The sequence below is a fragment of the Triturus cristatus genome, chromosome 4_2 (genome assembly GCF_964204655.1).
Source record: "Triturus cristatus chromosome 4_2, aTriCri1.1, whole genome shotgun sequence".
In the NCBI taxonomy this organism is placed as follows: Eukaryota; Metazoa; Chordata; class Amphibia; order Caudata; family Salamandridae; genus Triturus; species Triturus cristatus.
In genome coordinates this window covers 161,440,312-161,462,868 of record NC_140586.1, presented here as the reverse complement: position 1 = coordinate 161,462,868, position 22,557 = coordinate 161,440,312, and positions in this window count along the sequence as shown.

Sequence of the window (22,557 nt, the reverse complement as noted above, 5' to 3'; positions counted from 1 at the left end):
CATTTGTCAGAGTGCTAACACTCCAAACTCAGTGTGGTGAGGAGCCAAGCTGGCAATTGAAGTGTGTAAATCTGTGGAGGAACCACTTGGTCTTGGTTCATGGTAAGTAGATTCTCTGTTGGGTGAAAACTGATAGGCGATACAGCTTGGTGGACCAGTATTGCCTTGCCCACGCCTGGGTGATGAGGATAATGTGACAGGGCTCCTGCTTGACTTTCTGCATAACTCTTGAAATGCAAGGAAATTGAGGGAATGTATAAGCGCATGTTCTTTCCCAGAAAAAGTGGAAAGCGTTCTCCAGAGAGTCTGGTTGAGGAAACCTGCTGGAGTAAAACTTGCATTTTTTGTTGAGTGATGAAGCGAATGGATCTAGGGTTGGAAATCCCCAACACTGGAATATTCTCTGTAACGGAGTCATGTTTAGCTCCCACTCGTGACATTGCTTGGTGTCCCTGCTGAAGGAATCGGCCCATTCGATTAGGATTCCTGGTACATGTTGTACTTGCCTCGATATGTTGTGGGCTATTAGACATTCCCAGATCTGCTGCGCTAGGATTGACAGGGCATACGACCTTGTTACACCTTGCTTCTGTAGGTAGAACATCGTGGTAGTGTTGTCTGTGCGGACGAGAATTGACAATCCCCTGATCCTTGGCAGGAAAGCTTGAAGGCCCAGAAACACTGCTTTCAATTCCAAAAGATTTATGTGACACAATCGCTCTTGGTCTGACCACTCCCAATGGACCTGTAATTCCTGAAGGTAAGCTCCCCATCCCTCCATGGAAGCGTCCGACATCATCACCATATCTGGTTTTGTTGAGAAGAAGGACAGACCTTGAGAGAGATTGTCCCCGAATGTCCACCAGGACACTGCTGAGGTCATTTCTGCTGTGACTGACACAATGTAGTCGAAGGAGCCTTGAGATTAAATCAACTGAGCCTTGAGTTGCTCTTGGAGAGGTCTCATCCGTAAGCAGCAGTGCGGGATCAACGGGATGGAGGATGACATCATCCTCAGCACTGATTTGTAAATCCTTATTGAAACACACCTTTTTGAAGAGAGGGACTGCGCTATCCTTTGCAGGCGTGAAATCCTTTCTTCTGTGGGAAAGGCCTTTGAACAGTTGGTATCCAGGATCGCTCCCAGGAACACTAGTGACCTGGATGGGATGAGAGAAGACTTCTCTCTCTTGAGATTGAGGCCTAGGGAACGAAAAAGCCAAAGACGGGCCTCCATAGATTTTCTGGCATACTGTAAGGATGGGGCCTTGACCAACCATCAACTCCATCTTTGATGACGTTGCGGCTGTCGTCGTCCTGACTGTCGCCGTTGAAGAAGTCTCTGACGAGACCGTCGACTGCGTGCCTGATCTGGTGGAGACGGAGTTTGTGGACGGTGAATGCCCCACCGACAATGCTGTCAACAGGTGGATTTTACCCGAAGATGCCTCTTTGAATGGAGTATGCGCCGCAGATGGAGACGCAGAGCCAGTGTGGAAGAGGGGCCAGGCTGATCTTTTTTAGCCCTCCTTTCTCCAGGTCTTTCCTTACTCTGGGATCTGGATTTTTTAGGATCTATCTGGGAAAAAGAGGATCCTTCTTCCTTTCTTTTCTTGGAGGAGGTATGCGACTTCTCCTCACTCTCAGAGTCTGATTCCTAAGCAGACTTCCTCTTTTGTAGCCTGAGAAGCAGCCTTCCCTCACGGTCGTTGAGGGTTTTTGTGGATACAGACAATAAAGACATTCCTTATGTGGGTTCTCAGAGTAAAGTTTGGACTTTCCACAAGTCTTGCTGGGCCTAAATAACCCTTTTTTAGATTCAGACATTATGAAGAAAAGAAAAGGTACACTCACTCCTGAACTGTACCTCAAATGAAAAGATGAACTGCAAGCTGGAAGTTCAAAATGGTAAAAGCAGAAATACTGTGACTGAGCAGAGCACTGGCAGACTCCCTAACACACGACATGTGGTAAGAAATCGGAGGTATGGTGGCCCTGCAGGCGATGGATACTTTGGGTCTATGCTTGATTGGCTGAAGTTTGGATGTTCTAAAACAATGAAACTGGTTACTAAATGGTTACTAAAATTTCAAGGGGGATTAAGTTTAAAGCTTAGTGCTGCTATTTTACTGTTACCGTGGGACTCCCACCATGACGACAGGGAAGATTCGAGCATGTGAATCTATAATAGATACAATACTGGAAAAACTACTAAAACCTTCCTCGTCCACTTTGTTGCCCATCTTTTTTGTTTGGATTTCAATAGACTGGCTAGTGGACAATAACATATTGACAGAGACAATGTGATCCAAAATCTGGTCAAATACCTTTTACAAACAAGCTACCCCCAAACTGGCTCAAACCAACTGTCTCCTCCTACATAGAGAATATTTCTGACACCTGAAAGGCTCAGTAAAATAGGACTAACATCGAAAAAAAATCTGCTGGCACTGTTAAACAAATCCAGGTGACCTTGCGCATATGTTTTTGACTCCCCTCTGTTTTGGCAATTTTGGGACATGATACACACATACATGATAAGTGTCACCCCCCAAGAAATTAATTTATACGCTCCTAGGTCCACCTTTGGGTAAAGAATACACTGATATAGGAAAATACAACCTACTGTTAATAGATTTTATGTTATGTTTAGCAAATAAAACGATTCTTAGCAACTGGAACAGCTTGTTTCAAGCCATGCATGTAGGGAATGGCTAAGATATAGTAGAGGAACAGAACACATTACGGCTAAGCAACATCCCTGGATTTTTGTAAATTATTCCAATTGGAAAGAATTGGAGGAATATCTTGAAAAGGAATAACCAAACAAAAGAACTGTGATTATATAGCATCACACAATTTAAACAACTCTGAAAACTACCTTTTCCAGTCTTTATTTCAACAACATTTTGAAGAGTTTGTTATGCTGGCTTTACTTTTTATACTGTTGATTGTACGTTTATCCTGCTTCTATCCTGTGACTTTCTATCTCTGTACACTATATTCCTTCTTATCTTCTGTTTAACCTCCATTCCTTCCTTTTTTCAGTTTCCTCTGATAAGCAGTGTGGATAAACACACCTGTCTGTTTGTCTTGATATTATCATATAACCATCTTCAAGTGGTCCTGTTTGGATAAATAGATTGAGTGTGTGGTCATACCTCTACTATCAAGATTTTATACTTGTAACAGAGCTTTCCATAGTTTTGTGGTCTTTTCATCGGATATGTATAATAGAAATACTAAATCCAATTATGTCAGTTGCCATGTACCAATTTCATTAAACTGCTTACCTATTGTACTATCTTCTTTTATATAATCCTCAGTAATATATTTTGAAATAAACTCAGTTAGGACATATTTAATGCCTGCCCCTCTAGCTAAAATGTAGACATAAAGGAGCGGTACCGAAGCAGCAGACCAGATGCCAATTGCCTGCCTGTGGATACTGCAGCATTTGGGGGGGGTCCTGATGTAAGTGTTTGCAGTTCCTTCGACCTCTGGCACAACTAGTAACCTTTATATAGTGCCACAGAGTACAACAATTAATGATTTTATTAAGTCTAGGCGGTGATCTCTGCTCCGCTTGTGGAGTTTGCAGAGTTTTTCGCACTCCGCGTTATGCGGAGATCCAGAGTTTCGAAAAACTCCGCTCCGTGTAGTAGAGCAAAGTTTTTTTCCCTCGTTCGCGTTCATCAATGTCAAGTTGGCTATCGCGAGAGAGAAAAATCCATCTCCCGGTGAGATTTTTCCTTTTCGCAGTCGTCAACATCAAGATGGCGAGCACGAGTATGGAAAATCAACCTCCCGGGGAGATTTCTCATAGCGGGCGGTCAGATTTCTCATTGCGAGTGGTCGTGTATGCTTGCGACCGTTCGGATTGAGAAACGTCCGTCCGTGTTGAGAAAGCTGCTGCTCGAGTAAAAATCTACTTGTGCAGCAGAAAGGAAGCAGCGCCCACTTGCGCTGTGCATGGTGCCGTTCGCGATGATTGCATAGTGCAGACAAGCACCTGCCACTGAAAATCACCAAGGGACATATTGAAGATATTGACATCTTCTCTGGTACATGCATCAGCAAGTGCCATAGTCCTGCTCTTCCAAAGAGCTTGGATTCCGTTTGTATACACTCAATATATGTGCATACCTCGTATGGCCTGGAGGCCTGGATAGTTATTTAAGAAGAGTCAATTGCTGCCTCTTGTGGCAAATGTATTCTGCTGTCGTCCCATGCCCAAGTTCACTCAAGTATTTTCTCCACATGGATGGCACAGGGTGAATGTCATACTGCTCGTCAGATGCATCTGACTTTTAAGGCTATGCAACTGATGCAGTAGCCAGTCTACAGTCTCTTTCTCTTTTTATCCTCAAATGAAGTCTTGTGGACTTGCATGAACTGCCTCTTCAATTGAAAACGTCATCGTTTTCCATTATTTGTTGATACTTTTATTTCAGTGTCTACATTTTTTGGAACTTTCAAGAAAGTTGAACTCTTCTGGTGCACCATCGTATGGCACTGAAGATTCATTATGTTTGGGTTGGAGCTACAGAACTATTTGAAGTAGCGTCTCTTCTGGATTTTTAACTATAAGCAAATTATTATATTTCAAGGTCATAGTGCTGATTTTTTAGTATATCTCCAAACCAAATGCATTGACGTATAATTCAAATTTCTGTTGTCTCTCCATTTTAGTCTCTTTTTGAAGAGTGTTGCTTAGGTCCCGAAGGGGAGATATGTTTTTTGTGAGATTCAAAAGGTTAACACTGTAATAGGCACAAATAAATGGTAAACATCGTTTACCACGAATACAAAACCACGCATGCAATTACAACGCAGTCATTACAACGACCACGTTGTTACAAAGCATGCCATTACAACACAAGTCGGAACGACTTGCTGGAGGGGGCAGAAGGAATTGGATTTAAAATCCAACACCTTCCCTACTGTTGCACAGACTGGAGTTGGAATAGTAAATTATACTATTCCAAAATTCAGCGTCTCGCCCTACAGCAAGTCGTTGTTTAGACTTGCGTTGTAATGGCACGCGTGGTAAACGCATGTGAACTAACGTGGCATATTCCAAATAAACTCATGGACCAATCCAGGTATGCATCCTCATGACCTGTGTCAGGTTTGCAATGTCTGAATCACTGCAGGCGGACTGTAATGTCAAATCTCCTGGTGACCGCTACGCCACTGCCCTTATCTATGCAGCCCACCACTAATTTGAGTTTTCACACTCATATGCAGGAAACACACATGGGTTGCATATGGTCTGTTGAAGACAAAAAATGGCACTCTGCACAGGATTTATCCAAGGGTACCCTTTATTACACCAAGAACAAAACCTAACCACACTTTGCTCCCTCAGAACAGTACTCAGGCCTGACACTAAAAATCTTGTCATACTTCTCTATACAACCAGTACTGCTGAATTTAAAATATCTTTAACAGAAGTGCAGCCAGTACCCAATTGGTCGACTCCAACCTTGGTTTTTGATTTTCTTCTTACATCATATGTGCATCTCAAAAAAGCAGTATGTAAAACTAAACATGTTACTGAAGAGTGGGCCACTGTCACCTTGTTTCGGTGACACTGCGAGTCATTCACAACATACTTCTGGTCCATCCATATTTTAAAGTTTGAAAAACCAAGATCTCATTTTGAGCCCTGCTCCTGGGTGAGAATATTATTTTATTTATTTATTTTAGTGTTTTATAGAGCGCGAACATGACCCATGAGGGTATCAGAGCGCTTTACATGGTTAACAGGAAAAAAAAAAAAAAAAAACATCATAGAGAAACAGTACAAACAGTAAAGTAACACAAGCAGAGAAATATAACATATAGGGGGGGGATGAGGGAGCATGGGGGCAAAGGGAGCACACATGAGAGCTAAAATTCAAGCTAGGGTTGGCAGAGACCGTGGCCCCCTTGGGTCTCGGTGGAGTCCGGTGATAGGGTTGCGGAAGATGCAATAGTCATGGAATCAAGCAGCAAGTCATATCTGCTGAAAGGAGGACTTAGTACAGGAATTTACCCATGAGGAAGGTTTTGGCTTCCTTCTTGAAGCGAGCAAGAGTGGGGATTCTTCTGATAACGGGCGGGAAGGAGTTCCAAATTCTTGGTGCTGCCCCGGTGAATGCCCTATTGTAGGTTCTTTTTTTACGAAAGTGGGCGGGTCGGAGCAGGAGACTGTTAGTGGATCGAGATTTCCTGTTTCCTCCCGATAGCACAAGCTTCTGTGAAAGGTATGCAGGGGAGTTTGCGTATAAGGCCTTGTGTGTAATGCACGCCAGTTTCAACTGTATTCTGGCCTCTAGAGGGAGCCAGTTTAGGGCTTTCAGATGTGGAGAGATGTGGTCGAATTTCCTGGTGCCGGTGAGTAGTCTGGCTGCCGCGTTGAGACAGGCTTTTAGCGGTGCCAAGGAGCGCTTGGGTAGGCCTGTGAGGGTGGAGCATCCAAATTCCAGTCTGGATATGACTAGAGCTTGGACTGCCATTTTCAAATCTGGAGCATCGATGAAGGGTTTTAATTTCCAGAGGTAGCTCAGGTGGAATCTGGCTGCCTTGGCCATTGAATTAATGTGGTCACGCATGTTCAGGTTGCAGTCAAGAAAAATGCCCAGTGATTTGGCGGAGTCCACGATGGTCGGGGGACAATTTAGGGCTGTGATGGCCTTGAACCACACCTGTAGCTCCGGGTTGGCTTTGGATGGGGAGATCAGGAGAAATTCAGTTTTCTTGGCGTTGAGTTTTAGTTGGTTAGTGGCAAGCCACTGAACGGTTAGTTTCAGGGTTTCGTTCAGGGCGAGGACCTCCTTGAGTGAGGAGATATTGATGTAAATTTGGGTGTCATCCGCGTACATGTGGTAGGAGATATTGGCGGAGCGTAGAATTTCAGTGAGAGGCTCCAAGTAAAGATTAAAGAGGGTAGGAGACAGGGTTGAGCCTTGAGGGACTCCAACCGTGACCGGGGTGGGAGCGGATAGTTTGCCATCAATGAGGAATCTTTGAGATCGGTTATGGAGGAAGGACCTGAACCATTCAAGGACAACGCCATCCAGACCCATCTTGTGTTTAAGGCGTTCAAGTAGTTTTTCATGATTGACAGTGTCGAAGGCGGAAGATAGATCTAAAAGGATTAGGAGGCATGTTTTGCCTTGGTCCAGGGCTTGGAGGGCGTCGTCCAGAATGTGGAGCATGGTTGTTTCAGTGCTGTGCCCTGGTCTGAATCCTGATTGGAAATCGTCCAGCAGGTGGAAGTTGTCGATGTGTTGACTAAGCTGGTATTGTACGCATTTCTCTAACACTTTGGCTAGTAGGGGTATATTAGAGATGGGTCTGAAATTGTCTGGTGCGGCGGGATCAAGCGTTGGTTTTTTTAGAATAGGAAGGACTTGGCCGGCTTTCAGGGGGTCTGGAATCGATCCCTGCTGGAGAGAGGCGTTGATCATCGCGGTCCAGCAAGGAACAATGGCACGGGAGGCCGCAGCGAGGCAGTTGGATGGTAGCGGGTCATTGAAGTGGTTGTTTGGGTTTAATGTAGAGAGGATTTTAGCAATGGAGTCTTCGTCGTAGATTTTGAAGTCGGTCCAGCAAGCTTCGTTTTTGGGTAAGGTCGAAGAAGAGGGTGCATGGGGAGGCAGTTGGTCATGAGGGGGTTGAGCGCAAGAGGCGGTACTAAGTTCGATTCCTAGGGAGGCAGTTTTTTCGGCGAAGAAAGAGGAGAATTCATCCGAAGATATAAGAGATTTCGGGGATTCTTTAGGAGTTTTGGCCAGCTTGTTTGATTGAAGTTTAACCAGTTCAAAGAGCTTGCGGGGCCTATTCGTGGCATTCCCCAGTTCGGATCTGAAGTAATCTTTTTTTGAGTTGAGGATGTGTCTGTTGTAGGAGTTTCTTGCCTGCCGGAGAAGTTTGAGGTGCTCGGTAGATGGGTACTGCCTCCATATTCTTTCAGCTTGACGTAGGGATCTCCTCTCTGAGTTGAGGGAGGCGGAGAACCAGGGGTTTCTGTCTTTGATTTGTGTTCTCTTTAGTTTCAGGGGGGCAAGGTCGTCTAGAATGTTCCACATAGACGCCGAATAATGGTCATAGAGGTCATTGATTGTGGTAGTGTTCGAGGTCGGGTAGAGCTCAAGTTTGCAGCGAGCCTCCAGCTTCGTAAGGTCCAGATTTTTGGTGTCCCTGATCCAGCGTTTGGGAATCATCGGTTGTAGGGGCTTAGTCTTGATTGATCCGGGTAGGATGAAGGAGATGGTGTGGTGGTCGCAACTCAGCACGTGAATCTACAAAATGATTTACTGGCTTGTAACTTGCTTTAGTTTTTGAAGCACTGGCTTTGAGAGGAAAACATGTTTAATTACATCTCCTGACAAACTAGTTCTTTAAAGCATTTGCGAAACAAGATGATAGACGACCTTTCTGTTCATTGTTTTATTCCTGGGGACATGTTTTCCTTTTGCCTCTAGACTGTCAGAAGCTTTGAAGACTGCATAAAACAGGATTGTACCTTAAAGTAGTGCAGAAACAACAAAAATAACTAGTACTCGGTACAGAGGCTACTCTGCATTAGAGCCCATGCCCAATCCCCCTACTGGTTCCCTCAGCAATGCATAATGCACCTAGTTGGGATGCAGCATGGCAGAATCGGAGCAACTGCTCTAGCCTGGATTTTTTCCTTCCTGAACAATTGAACTAAGCACTTCCACCTGGGATCTATCTGATCCAGAACCACCACTAACTTAGGTTATCCTCAGGGGCCGACTGTCTCACCTTTCTGCAATAGCTACAAGGCCCCCTCTGATCATCTGGGCAAAAACCACACCAGTCACCATCTGGTGTGCCAGGTTTGGTGAGGATTCACTAAAAAACTCCTTCTAATGTACAGGAGAGGTCAGACCATTGGAAACACGATTACAAAAAAATGATCTGTTGACAATCAAAACAAAGGAAGGAGGAGGATTGGTTACCTAGTCAACCTAGGGGATTTTTGTACCTGCTCTGAATGTAACATATGTAGGTTAGGTAAGAATAAGCTGAAAGGTTTTAGCTATAATTCGGAGAAAACAAATACTGCATAAGCGGGTTTATTAGCTGTAAAAGTTCCCATGTGATCTATGTTATTGTTTTTTGATTTTTGTGGGAGTACCACAAGAGCCCTTAAGATTAGGATTGGGGAACATTGCAGAGCAATAAAAAATAGGGATACGCTAAATCCAATTTTTCAGAATATACATCCAAGTAAATGTGAATTCACGTTTCATGGAATACAAAGGTTAGAACCCAACCATATCTTTTCATCAAACGGAAGCACAATGGATCAGCAGACTTAGATGAGTTGAGAAGGGATTAAAGAAGGAGACTGAATCACACAATGTTTTATAATGAAAAATAGGAAATGGTAAAGAACAATATTTGGAGTTACCAGTATGGAGATGGTAACAATCAAATGTTAACATCCTTTTATTGCGGAATATGGAAATTAAACTTAACAGGAACTCTGTGACAAATTGATAACCCACTCACTGTGTGTGGCGTATGGTCTACAAGGGTGTATTGTTGTAGGAGCATTAAGTATGTTTGTGACTCCGCGGGTCTTATAGCATAGTAATGCGATATGGATTGTGTAAAGACGCTAGACTATAAATAGGACACAACAAGTGAATCAGTATTAATAGATATGTTTGAAATTATAAACTGTTGAGGATAAGGAATAGCTGAGCTTTTGTTAGAATAAAGGGGGAGACTGAACGGTTTAGGATGGCACCCTTTGTAGATGTGAGAACAACATTGGCAGACATGCTGGCGAAATCGATCTCAGGCATAGCATGCAGTATAATAAGATTTAATGGCGACGATGTAAACGATAATTATTTGAAAAGTCACAACATGGATATGATACAGTGAGCTAATTAGTATAAATGGACCACAACTTTGGCCTACATGGGTAGGCCTCCTTGGCCGGTGGTGGTTTAGTTATTGCACTACCGGGACAGAGACGTCATACTGCAAAGGGCCCACTCAGAAGGGCCCATCACTGTGGAAAATAGCAAGGTCTCAGTTTGCCTAGATTTCATGAAGGCTGTGCAAGCGAAGAGGGCCTCCTTTCTGGAGGTCAAAAAAGCTCTGCGGGATAAAGGCCTCCAATACTCCCTTATGTTTCCCTCCAAACTCCGGATTGTTCTCAATGGAACCCCGCACTTTTGTGAGGATCCACAGTTGGTCTGGACTTGGCTGGAGGCATACAGGGTGGGGACTGCCCTCCTGGTGGTGCGACTGGATCGAATGCCGCCTAAATGACTAGTACGACAGTGTCGATGCAGAGCTTTGCGGAGTGGCCTTGGGAGTGGCCCGTCTAAGTCACACACTGAATTGGAGAGGGCAGCAGCGGCAGACATTGTGTTGGCACAGGGACTGGCTGCAAGGGCGGGATCCCCTACAGAACATAAATCGGTGGTGTCTGACTCAATGTCCTCACAGGGTGAAGCCACAGGCCTTCCGGTAGTGACCCCCCAGACGGCAGAGGATTTGGCCCGATATCCTTTGCATTATGTACTCTGCATACTGTGGAAGGATGTTTTCATCGAGGGGTGGGATGGGTCTGTTGACCTCTGATTTATCCTGATGGACCTGGTGCACCCATGTGGGCTGGAAGTGTTTGACTGCCAGAGGGGCAATGGACCTGTTGCTATAGCGCCATGAGGGCACTGTTTGGGACTGGCGAGCCTATCTTGGTTAGCTCCCAACTGAAAGGTCCTTGCGAGTAGACTGGGGGGAGTCGTTCATATAGACAATGTTCCATATATATGTGTTTGGAAGGATGGCCGGCTGTTGCTGTGCTGCCCTTGGTAGGGGACGTTTGTGGTTGTGGGTTGTTTCTGGTTTCCCTAGGGGGAGTTTGTGGTTGGGGCGGGGTGGGTGGTGCCGGCTCAGGCACTTCTTGTATTGTCACACGACGGATCGGTCTGCTCTGTCCTGGAATATAAGAGGGATGGCGTCGGGCGCAAAGCGACATAACATACACCGATACTTGAGGTGACAGGGACTGCAGGTGGCTGTGTTTCAGGAGGCACACCTGGTGGGAAACAAAACTGATAGACTGTGACGGAGATGGTGAGCCAGTTGTATGCCATCGCTTATGCCAGGGGTAACCTGATATGGAGAAGGGCCGGGACTCCCTTTGAACTCACCCGTTCTGTCATTTACAAAGAGGGTAGATTTGTTTTCTTTGAAGGAAAGTTGTTTGGGAAGGAGGCTACCCTAGGGAGTATTTATGCCCTGAATCAGGACTAGGTGAGATTCCTCCAATCCCTCTCAGTCCACGTGGCAAATCTCCTTACTGATAACCTGTTGCTGGGGGGGCGACAAATTGCGTGCTGGATGTTGTTCTGGACCCACCCCCCCTCCCATTGTTGGTAGCTTAGGCTGATAGGTTAGCTAAGGGGTTCCAGGACTGGCTGGAGCATTGGGGGGGTGGCTGATGTTTGGAGGACTCAACATAGGGATGACCAGGACCACTCCTGTTTCTCCCACATTCAAGGCATGCACACCCGATTGGATTGGTTTGTCTGTTGCATAGATTGAGCCCAAGTGTTGTACACTCCTAATAGCTGAGGTGCACCCTGTCAGACCATAGCCCGATCTTATTGGGGTACATGACAGCAGGGGTTCGACCACCTGTCCCCACCTGGCACCTTGCCCCATCCTCTCTGGAGGACACATGCTACAGGGACTCTTTGGCTGCGATAATTATGGAGTATTGCATTAGGAACCGGGGCTCTGCCTCCTCATGGATGTTGGAGTGGGAGCCCTTCAAGTTGTGGTGCAAGGACACTGTATTGGCCAGACAGTAGGTGTTCAGAAAGAACTGAACAGGGAACTTCGGACATTTAATGCGGTCCTGCACGCATTGAATGTTGCCCTTGGTACCAGGCTACGAGTTATGCAGGAGCACCTGGAGGCTAGGGAAAAGTATAGTGTAATACTAGAGAGGCTGCGTAGGCATGATTATCTGCAACTAATTGCCAGGGCACACAAGGAGGAGGGGAAGTCTGGGAGAGTGTTGGCATGGCTTATCAGACACGAGTCGGGGGGGACGATCCTATTACACACATGAGGTCAGGTGATGGCTGTTCTTGGTACTCCCCCGCCTCCATCTACACTGCATTCTATGAATATTACAGTGCCCTCTATGCTGCCCCTGGGCCTCTCCGGGTGGAGATCAGAACGGCTTTCCTGGTCAACCTGCAGCTGATTGTGCTGCCTGCTGAACACCGAGTGGAGCTGAGGGGTCCTACGACCGTGAAGAAATCCAGAGTGCCATTAAAGAGATGGCAGGGACAAGACACCGGGCCCCCATGGCCTCCCTGCCGAGTACTTTGTGGCGTACATAGGAACCATGGCTCTGCACCTTGAGGAGGTGTATGGCGCCATTCTGGAGTCCCAGAGTCCACCAAGGATTCCATGGTGATCCCCCTTCCTAAAACAAAGTCACAGGGAGCCTGGGTCACTGAGTTCCACCCCCTCTCCATGTTGAATCTCGATTTAAAAGAAAGGTGCTGGCACTCCGGCTCCTCCCACACATGCCAACACCGATTCGTGGGGATCAGAACAGCTTTATCCCTGCGCACAATTCTTCATTGAACCTTAGGAGGGTGCACCACGTGTTGTACCACCACGAGTTCCATGCCTACGGTGAAGAGGTATTGAGGTCTGTAGACCTCGAGTAGGTGTTCTATTCGGTGCAGTGGAACTGCTTGTTCGAGGTGATGGGGCGTATGGGCCTTAGAGAGAACTGGGTTAAAAAATGGGTTAGCTTGATATTAACAGCCCTGAACGCCTGGGTCAAATCTGGTGTCACGTTCCCCCCCCCCCCAATATAGGGTGAGCAGGAGTACGAGACAGGGATGTCCACTACCCCCGTTCTAGTTTACTTTGGCCATTGAGCCCCTTGCTGCACTTTTTAGACAGGCAGGTGATGGCTCTGGTATGGTGGTCGAGAAGCGGGAGCACATCCTCTCCCTCTACGTGGATGATATATTGCTTTATCTGTGGGACGGAGCTGCGGGTTTCCTGAAGGTGATGTCCCTTCTTCAGGAATTCGAAGAGGTGTCTGGTCTATGGGTTAATATGGCCAAGATGCATGTTTCTGGTGTCCCCTGGGATGCTCTGGCCACCTGGCCTCCCCTTGGAGCCAACGTGGTCACCCGCATCCCTCCGATACCTGGGTATCTAGATTTTCCACTCTCTGGATGACATTTGTGAGGTTAACTTGGGGAAGACCCTCCGATCCCTGAGGTCTCGTGTTTCCTTCTGGCATTCCCTCAAGTTGCCCATCATGGCCCGAATCACAGTCTCCAAGATGGTTATGCTTCCCGGACTTCTATATTTTTTGTTACCAATTTCCCGACCAGTGTGCCGGTCTACTGGTTTAGACCGGCTGGACATCTTACTGCGCAATCTGATATTGGATGGGGGCCGACATAGGGTGTCTTTGACGGTGCTCCAGCACCCCCTGGAGGAGATAGGTCTGGGAGCCCCAGATTTTGAATTATATTTCCTGGCCTCCCAGTTCCAATGGGTCACAATGTGGCATGATGGGCATAATCAGATGGAGTTGGGGGGGAGATGGGGCAGACTCACATGGGAACGTTATTGACGAAAATGCTGCGCCCCACGGTGCCGATCCCACGCCCGAGGGCTGCTGCTCTCTGTAGTGCTGAAGTACTGGCACCAAAGTGTATTTAAGACCACGAGGACCCCCTTGTATGCTCCATCATTGCCATTAGTAGGGCTTCCCCATGGTGAACCTCTCTCTGATTTTTACTGCTGGTCAGCTGTCGGCGTGATGAAGGAGGGATTGGTGAGAATTGGGGATTGCTTCCAACAGGAATTATTGATGCCTCTGGAAAATTTCACAGAACACTAGGATTTACCACCTGGGCAGTTCCTTGTGTATGAGGCAATGACCTAGGCGTTTTGGAATTTGTGGATGGGGAGGAGCCTGCAACTCTCGCCAGCCATCTGGTGACTTGGTTCTACCGGTCTCTCTCAGAAAAGACTCGTGGCTTCCTACTCACCATGCGGGACCGTTGGACACGTATCTTCAGCTGGACTTAACGGACTCTGAATGGGGCAAAATACTGGCCTCCCCGAAAAGAATCTCAAGGAACACTAGACTGAAATATATTCAATATAACTATGGTCCCATGACGAACCTGACCCCACATAGATTCCAGGTTATTTATGGGGGGGGGGGGGGGGATGGGGAAAGAGTTGCATCCCAGCCCGAGATGTGGACGCCTAGATGTTCCTCTCATTTACATGGTTTGGCATTGCCCCCGGCTATTCTCCTTTTCGGCTGCAGTGCTAGGTGCTCTGGACTCTGCGCTGGGGCGCTCTCTCCCCTATACATTGGAGACCTGCCTCCTGGGGTTATACCAGATAACACCCGCATGTAAAGTAGGAACACTATTTATTGACCTAGCACTGTTGCTAGCTAAAAGGCACACAGCTCTGTCCTGGAAGTCACCTATTGGCCCTGGAGTCGAGATCGGATGTGATCCAGTGGGCGAGGGTGGAGGAGCGTGACTTGGTTAGGATGGTGGAGCGAGGAGTGCGGCAGCACCCCATAGCAGATCTGTGGTCCAAGATGCTGGTCCCCTGGGAACACCATGAGCATGATCCGGGGAGAGACCCTGACGTTAGAGGTGAACTGTGGGGGTGAGGAAAAGGTTGGATCAGTGAATGGGAACTGGGGCGGCAGGTTGCTGAATAGAGCGTGACCCTGGGGGCCCCATGCCTTCCTTGTTTTCCTACTTTGCTGCCATGAGGTGGAGAGTGTGTACTCCTGTGTCCGACCCTAGGCTCCAACTGTTGTTGGTGTGGCTGTCAGCACCTTAGGGGCCTCTTGGTGGTCCCCCCCTCCCGACTGCCCAGATACTGTTGAGACTGAATAGTCCAGATGCAGCCCTTATTGGTAGCGCGTGCCTGGCTGGGCCATATCCTGATGCTTACTAATATTTGACTGGTTCCCCTTCCCGGATGTTACATATATAATATATATATATAGATCTATATCTAGAGATAGATATATACACATACATACACACCTATATACGGTTTATGGACCTCCATACGTAAAAGCAAGCGGATTCCTCCTGGGTGCATCTAACATATGCATTTACCTCCATATCTGATGCTGAATACTTGCCAACTGTGATTCTTTCCCTTGTGACCATTTAAGTGTTCAGACGCCTTGTATGCACATGCTATGTACTACATTTTACAATCTACAAAATGTCAATAAACAAATGTTGGAACAAAAAAAGTTGCCGCCCAATGTTTGTGTGTTAATGAGAAGGCAGAGGAAAGTTTTGTCTGCACGTAAATATCGGATATATAAGGCGAAATGTGGACTATGGTGGATTTACTGCCGGTAGTAAATTTCAAAGAATACAAAGTCCAGAGGGAATATAAAAAAAAGAACATCTGTGATTAAGTAAGTGAGTCCCAAATTTAGCTCCCTTTGGTGTTTGAGATATTCTGGTGAAGGCTGTCCATAGTACATTTTCATTTTAAACTTTTGGCATAGGCGTACCCGCCGACGCTACTTCATGGACCACAATTCTTTGGGGTAACACGCTGGTAGGACTAGCAGAGTGCGGCCAATCGGATTTTTGTTTATATTCAGGCTCCCTTGAGCCGGTGGGGCTGACGAGCCCATGGCTACGCACCTGCGCGCCTTGAGTGGTACTTTACCTGAGAATATTTTTTGGCAGCCTACGCAGCAACCCTACACACATACCTACTCCCTGCTGACGAGAGGCAACTACCTCGAAACACGTGTCTAGGGATGGCTAACGCAACACTCATTTTCATTTTAAACTTTTGGCATAGGCGTACCCGCCGACGCTACTTCATGGACCACAATTCTTTGGGGTAACAAGCTGGTAGGACTAGCAGAGTGCGGCCAATCGGATTTTTGTCCATAGTACACAAGAGCTGTGAAAAAGAGAGGGTGGAGTGAATGCTTGTATATGAGCAAGGGTGCACGGGTGAAAAAGCAAAAAAAAAAAAAAACATGGAATACAGAACAAATATATTTGTGAATAAAAGGAAGGTAGAGATTCATCTTGTTGACGTCGACAATGTGGCACCATGTTGTGTTAGGGGTAATTTATGATTAGGGCTCACAGATTTATGGTATTTATTCTTTTGACATTTCCGCCTGTATTTATCCATATTTATTTTTTACAAATTTTCTCTGTATTATCCATATTTATTTTGGATTTTGTGAAAAAAATGAAGCTGAAACTGGTATATTTCCACATTTATTTTACCGATAAATAAGCACTCATGCTTGAATACCTGCCGGGTTTCAGTGATATGAACTCCAACTGAAGATAAATCAATGCACTTATATGCAAGTTTCATTACCATCCTTGTGCATATCTACTGCTGTTTAAGCCTCTTTACAAAACTTAATTTCTTTTTTAACCCCCTTAGCTATTAATCCACACAGCATTTGGTCTGGCAATCATGATGGAGAGTATTTAGAATCATTCAAAAAGCAACCCAATTTCCGATTTTTTCCAAACGTAAAAATAAATACTGACAAGGATATAAATGGTTTTCTGTCAGTATTTATCTGTAAAAATCAGTGAAAACAGGGGGCCTTATCTATGATGTGATATGGTTGGCAAATGAATATGCTTGGATTACAGGTTATGATGGATTTACGAACATGAAGTAAATTTCTATTTTAGTTTAAGATTGGAGAAATTCGGAAACGGAACGACATTAAACAAGTTGTGTGCTTTGAGCATGTGCTTGTAACAGGTTTTGAATGGGAACGGACCGAGTTTTTCAAAAACGATTTGGTTTGTGCGAGAGATTCAGCAACATGTATAGGAAGAATACTTGCCGTTCTGGTAGATGCATTTATCGAACAGTGTTTGGAGCTACGTATATCACTACTGGGACTTCGAATCTTTAGAATTAAATGGAGTACATTTTCAAAAATTAGATAATAATAGAATTGTGCTCACAATATTAATGGTTGGCTCTTCTCCTACCCACAATTTCAATAATAATGGGTATTGCATGGTCTGTTGAATTAGTGTTGAATTGAGAGAACTTCAAAAAAGAATTAGAAGAAACTTTAATTGAAATGGGCACATTTGACAAATTTATATCAAAGAAAAAGTCTGTTAATATTGGGAGTTTGGAAATTGGAAGTGAGATTGATGTTCAGAGGGGACTGAAGAAATGGGTCATGTCAAAATTGATTTCTAGGGCATACCGACAGTATCATGTATATTTAGTACAGAGAGCTTGGATATTTTTATTGTAAATATAGTTACCTATTTTACAGATACATGTATGTACATGTTTTTACAAACCATGATGAAGGGCTGAGGCTAAGACGAAATGCATTGGCTGGGTCATTATAAATATATTGCTCAAGAGAATTTGATGGAATGACAAGAAGAAGAATCTTCTCGTTTGGGCATATGGAACATGACACAGAACCCTGAACATTAGAAAATGGTATGAACCTTTGGAGAAAATTTGGTGGATTTCGAGATTGTCCTCTCAAACTATTTTACCATCTCAAGTTCAAGATATACCACCAGTTGCAAGAAAGATGTAGGGGGGGATCCAATTTTGTGAGGGCCTTATGAATTATACATTATACAAGAAAATCAGTGTTATTTTAAGTAGGAAAACAGCGACATTCATCTTGGCTGATCAAGATAATTATAAGCCAAACCACAGAGTCCTTTCTGTGCTCCGGTTACCAAGAATCTGGGAATAATGTGTAAAGAGGATAGCATGCCCTAAGGCGCTAGAACATTAGAAAGATGTCCCATTGATCGGTGCATCATAATCCTTGTCATCTCACAATGTTGTAGAGCACTTCCATTTAGGTTATTTTGCACACCCTGACACACAAGCACCTTGCTATGAAATTGATATAGCGAGTCATTCTTTATTGATGGCCTGTGGGCAGGAATTCACATAGATGCCACATGATTCAGTTTATATTTATATACCTCAGTCATTTAGTCCATCTCATAATTCTCCTGTGGGAGGAAGCGGTGGATTTTTTGTATGCATTTTGTTCCTAGTGGGTGAAAAGAGTTGGAGATGACCCCTGAAATGCCCAACCTTTCTAAGTTTGGAACAACTTTCACTGAATCAGTCATGCACTTTGCACCACTAGCTTTATGCAACGATGTTCTCTTAAAATGTCAATTGTTTTTAAATTATGTTAGCTAATTTTCACACCTCCAGATTTTAATTGTGAGAAGGGGTTTAGGCCAGGCATTGCTGGAAATGTAAATAGTTTTCTCTGATATTCCATAAATTGGGTAACGCAGAACAGGGAGGGGGGGGGGGGGCAGTCATGAGGAAGGAAGCCAATGGCAGTCTTGGGATTATTTAAAAAAAACTGCAGCCAAAGGAACTGAAAAAGGAAATCTGTTCTGATTTAAAGTTGCGATAGCTGGTGGTGGGAAAGAATGGGTAGCATTTAAAGTCATTCTCTATGTAGGCTAAAAAAGGTGGGGGTCTATAAGAATTTAATAGAGGCCTCAGGGCACACCACTGTACATGTAGCCTAAAATATTTGCTTCCTCCACCTGTCTGTCATCCTTCTTCTAGACCCCTTCATCGTGGTGTTTGTGTTCCTCTTCATCCTCCTTCGGTCCAAACCCTCTTCCCCCAGACCCCCCTCCCCCACCAAAATACCATTCTTTTCCCTCCTCAAGTTCATCCTCCTAACCCTCCCCCTCTTATGCTTGGCTTTCCTACTTGCCCTCCTAATTTAATACTCTTGTTCCAGCTCGTTCTGATCCATGTCCTCCGGAAACTGGTTCCCCTGCCCAGATTCTACCCCTCCTCCTTATCGTGCTCTACCTAGCCTCCACTTTTTCCTTCATTCTTCCTGGTACCTTTTGTCATCTTTTTCCTCAGCCTCCTGGTTTTCCTTCGATCCCCAGACTAGTACTCTTAGTCTTGGAACTCCTGATCTTAGTCTCCTTGATCCCCATCCTTCGTCGTATTTGTCCTTCTAGTGGTCCTGGGCTCAGAGTCCTTCTAGTGCTGCTTCTGCGTCTACTGGCCCTCCTAACCCTCTTCCCCTAATTTCCCAGGCCCACTTAGTCTGGTTTCTTTTGGCCCTCTTTAATCCTGATTGACCTTTGGTCTTCTGCCCGTCCCCCTGGTGCCCTAGTCCTGTTATGGCTTAGTAGGGGTCTCTAACATTATCCATGATGGTTGAAGCCATACTAGATTTCCAAGACAACCATGGAAAAACTTGACTGCCCTTTAGAAAGTCATCTTTTACGGATAACTTGCGCAATGCCCCCCCCCCCCCTCCCCCCGGTGGTTTTAAGCCCCATTGCCCTCAGAGGAGATTATATACTCAGTAGACGCTACTAGCTCTGAACATCTAAGTAGGGGTGCACCAGAATTGATCCAGGTTCTATTGCTAATACCTTAACGTAACCTGCCAGGGCTGTAATATTTTGCTGGAGAACTTTCAAACTTGTGGTAATGGTCACCTAACAAAGGAGGTGAAGTCTTACCCACACTGCAAGAAAAACTCCAGTCAAGAAAAAGTCACCTGTGCTCTCAATAGCGCAAAGTCACTCGTGAAACACAAAATAGAGTTTGCAGTTTTTCTTGATTATCACAATCTGGATATTGCCTACATAACCAAAATGTGGGCTCTCTCCAACTCTGGCCCAGATTTGGTCTCGGCAGTACCCCCTGGTTATTCTCCCTCCAGATTAGATATGACTCAAAAGACGGGTGGCGGATTAGCTGTCATATATTGAGACCACATGCCGGCAATTTTCCAATCAGTGTCCTCCTTGGAGTGCGAAATACTTTCCTTTAATACTGAATTTTTGAAAACCCAGTCAGGTAAGGGTCTGTTATCGTCCACCCGGCCCTAGTAACATTTTTATAGAGGTTACAGGCCTCCTTAAACCGGGTTTACATTCTTCAAATTATACAGTTCTAGGGGACTTTAATTTTCACTTGGAGGCGCACATGGATAAAGATACAGAGGCTTTAACTGATAACATGTCCTGCTTTAGCCTCACCCAATTGATGGATGGCCCAACCCACCTTGCAGGTCACACGCTAGATGGCATTTTCACAAAGAACCCTTTTTAACCAAAACTGACATTCTACTACCAAGTTGGTCTGATCATTATGCAGCATTATTTGATTTAAAGGACAGTCACAGAGGGTGCTCGGCCACGACACGCGCACCTCTCAAACACATTGGGCTTAGCACAAAATTCAATCTCATCAATTTAACCAGCTTCTGCGTCACAGCCCGATGGGACTGGGGACTTGGGTCAATTATCTTCTAATTACTCAAAATGGCTCAACTCCACATCTGTCGCTGTGGCACCTGTTAAACCAGATAAACATCTAAGAAGTAAACCTTCGGCGCCATGGTTTTCGGACAAACTTAGGAGCCAGAATCAACGTTGTAGGAGATGAGAAGACAAATATTGAAAGAATATAAAATCCTGATAGAGGAAGAAAAATCACGATATTATACCCAGAAAACTGAATCAGGAAGAAATTCAGTGAAACAACTGTTTGTCAACACGCTCTCCAATGTAGCTTATAATAATTTGACAGTAGGTAGCCAATCCTTCTGCAACACGCTATTTTTTTCCCCAAAAAAGTTAACTGATCAACAATAGGTTCTCCTTTAACATGAATCTGAGTCAAAGGAAAGTAGTTCAGTTTATCCTTGTACAGAGAACACGTTCACTGAATTGACCCCGCTAATGAAGGAACAGGTACAAGAGCTAACTCTGCCTCCACGTTTGATCCTGTCCCCCATCTATTAATCAACTGGCTCCTGACATTATTGCAAATCATCTCATTGAAATCTTCAATACAATGTTTACATCTGGCTATTTTTCCAAACAAAGGAAAAGTGCATTGATACGTCCATTGCGAAAAACACGTCTAACCTTAATCCTAGGAATCCTAATAACTACAGCGCCATCTCTAGGCTTCCTTTTCTGGCTAAAATCGTGGAAAAAGCTATGAATCAGCAATGATCTACTTTCAAACAGAAGCACCAGCTCCTAGATCCCACCCAGTTCAGATTTAGGAGCGGCCACAGCACTGAAACGGCCTGGATAGTGGCAATTGAGGATATTAGAGCAACTATTCATCGGGGGGTGAGAAGCACTCATCATACTTGACCAATGGGCAACATTTGATACGGTCAACCACCAATTGCTGAGCAGTCGCCTCTAAAACTAGAATCAAGGGGTCGCTCTGGCCCTTTTGAGTTCCTTTCTCAGTAGGGGGGTAAAGACAGTGTCATTAAAGGAGTTTGAATCTGAATCCTCCCTCCCCTGCCGAGTCCCTCAGGGGTCTTTGCTGATCCCAATGCTACTTAACATTTATATAACATCACTGGCCAGCCTGATTAAATCATTTGGTATCTCCCTTACATCCTATGCGGACGACACTCAGATCGTAGTTCCCCCTTCTAGCAATGATAATAACACGAGTAACCGATTTCATAACCATGCTGGCAGTCAGTGATCTGATGAATTATAACTGCTTGAAGTTAAAACTCTGGGAAGGCAGAGGTATTTCTGTTCGGTAAAGAGGACTCCTTTTGGTCCCAATCTTGTTGGCCTCTTGAGCTAGAAACTCTCCCATTACCAGGTGGGAAGGTAAAATATGGAGGTGTCCTAATGGACCGCAAAATTGCATATGTATGGCGACCAAGTCAAAGCCACTATTTCCTCCTATACACTGAAGATTTAAATAAAATCCTCCCCTATATTCCATCAGCTTTGCAAATAACTGTTGTGACAGCCTTAGTCTTGTCTAAATTAGACTACTGTCACAAATAGGGGGCAAAGCCAGGAGGGCGGCCGAGTGAGACGCTTCTCTCCATTTCTCCGGCCTCCCCGCCCATATCCATCGCCATAATTTAGCGTTTCTCCCTTGCTGTACCTGCCCGCGAGCGGCTGAGGAGCAGATCTTGCTGGGCTGCTCTGGTGCCTCCTTGAGATCCGATACGACACAGGTGAGCCCACCGGCCATGCTGGGAGGCCAGCGAGTCAAGAGCGGCCCGTGAGTGCCGGCCCGGTCAGACCTGCCTGCTGCGGTTTCTCAGCTCGAGCCTGCAGGTGGCTCTGGCCTGAGTGGCACGGGCAGTGGATCTAGCTGCTGGATCTGCCTGAGTCCCGGTGGAAAGGACTAAGTGTGCCAACCGGACCCAGCATGTGCCCGGCCGATGGACAGAAGACTATTCTGGCAGTGAGAGCTATATCTGCCGGAAGAGGTGATCCAGGTACCTCGGGCCTAGATCCGACCTAGGCCCCCTGGTGCGTATTGGGTGGGGAGCACCATATGAAGCTGCCGCCCTCCTGCTGCGGTTGAGGAGCAGCCCAGTGCCTACCGGCCACAGACTGAACCAGAGGCGCTGGTGCAACAGGCAAGTAGGGAGCATGGACCAGGAAAAAAGGCCCTGCAGTGGAGACCAGTGGC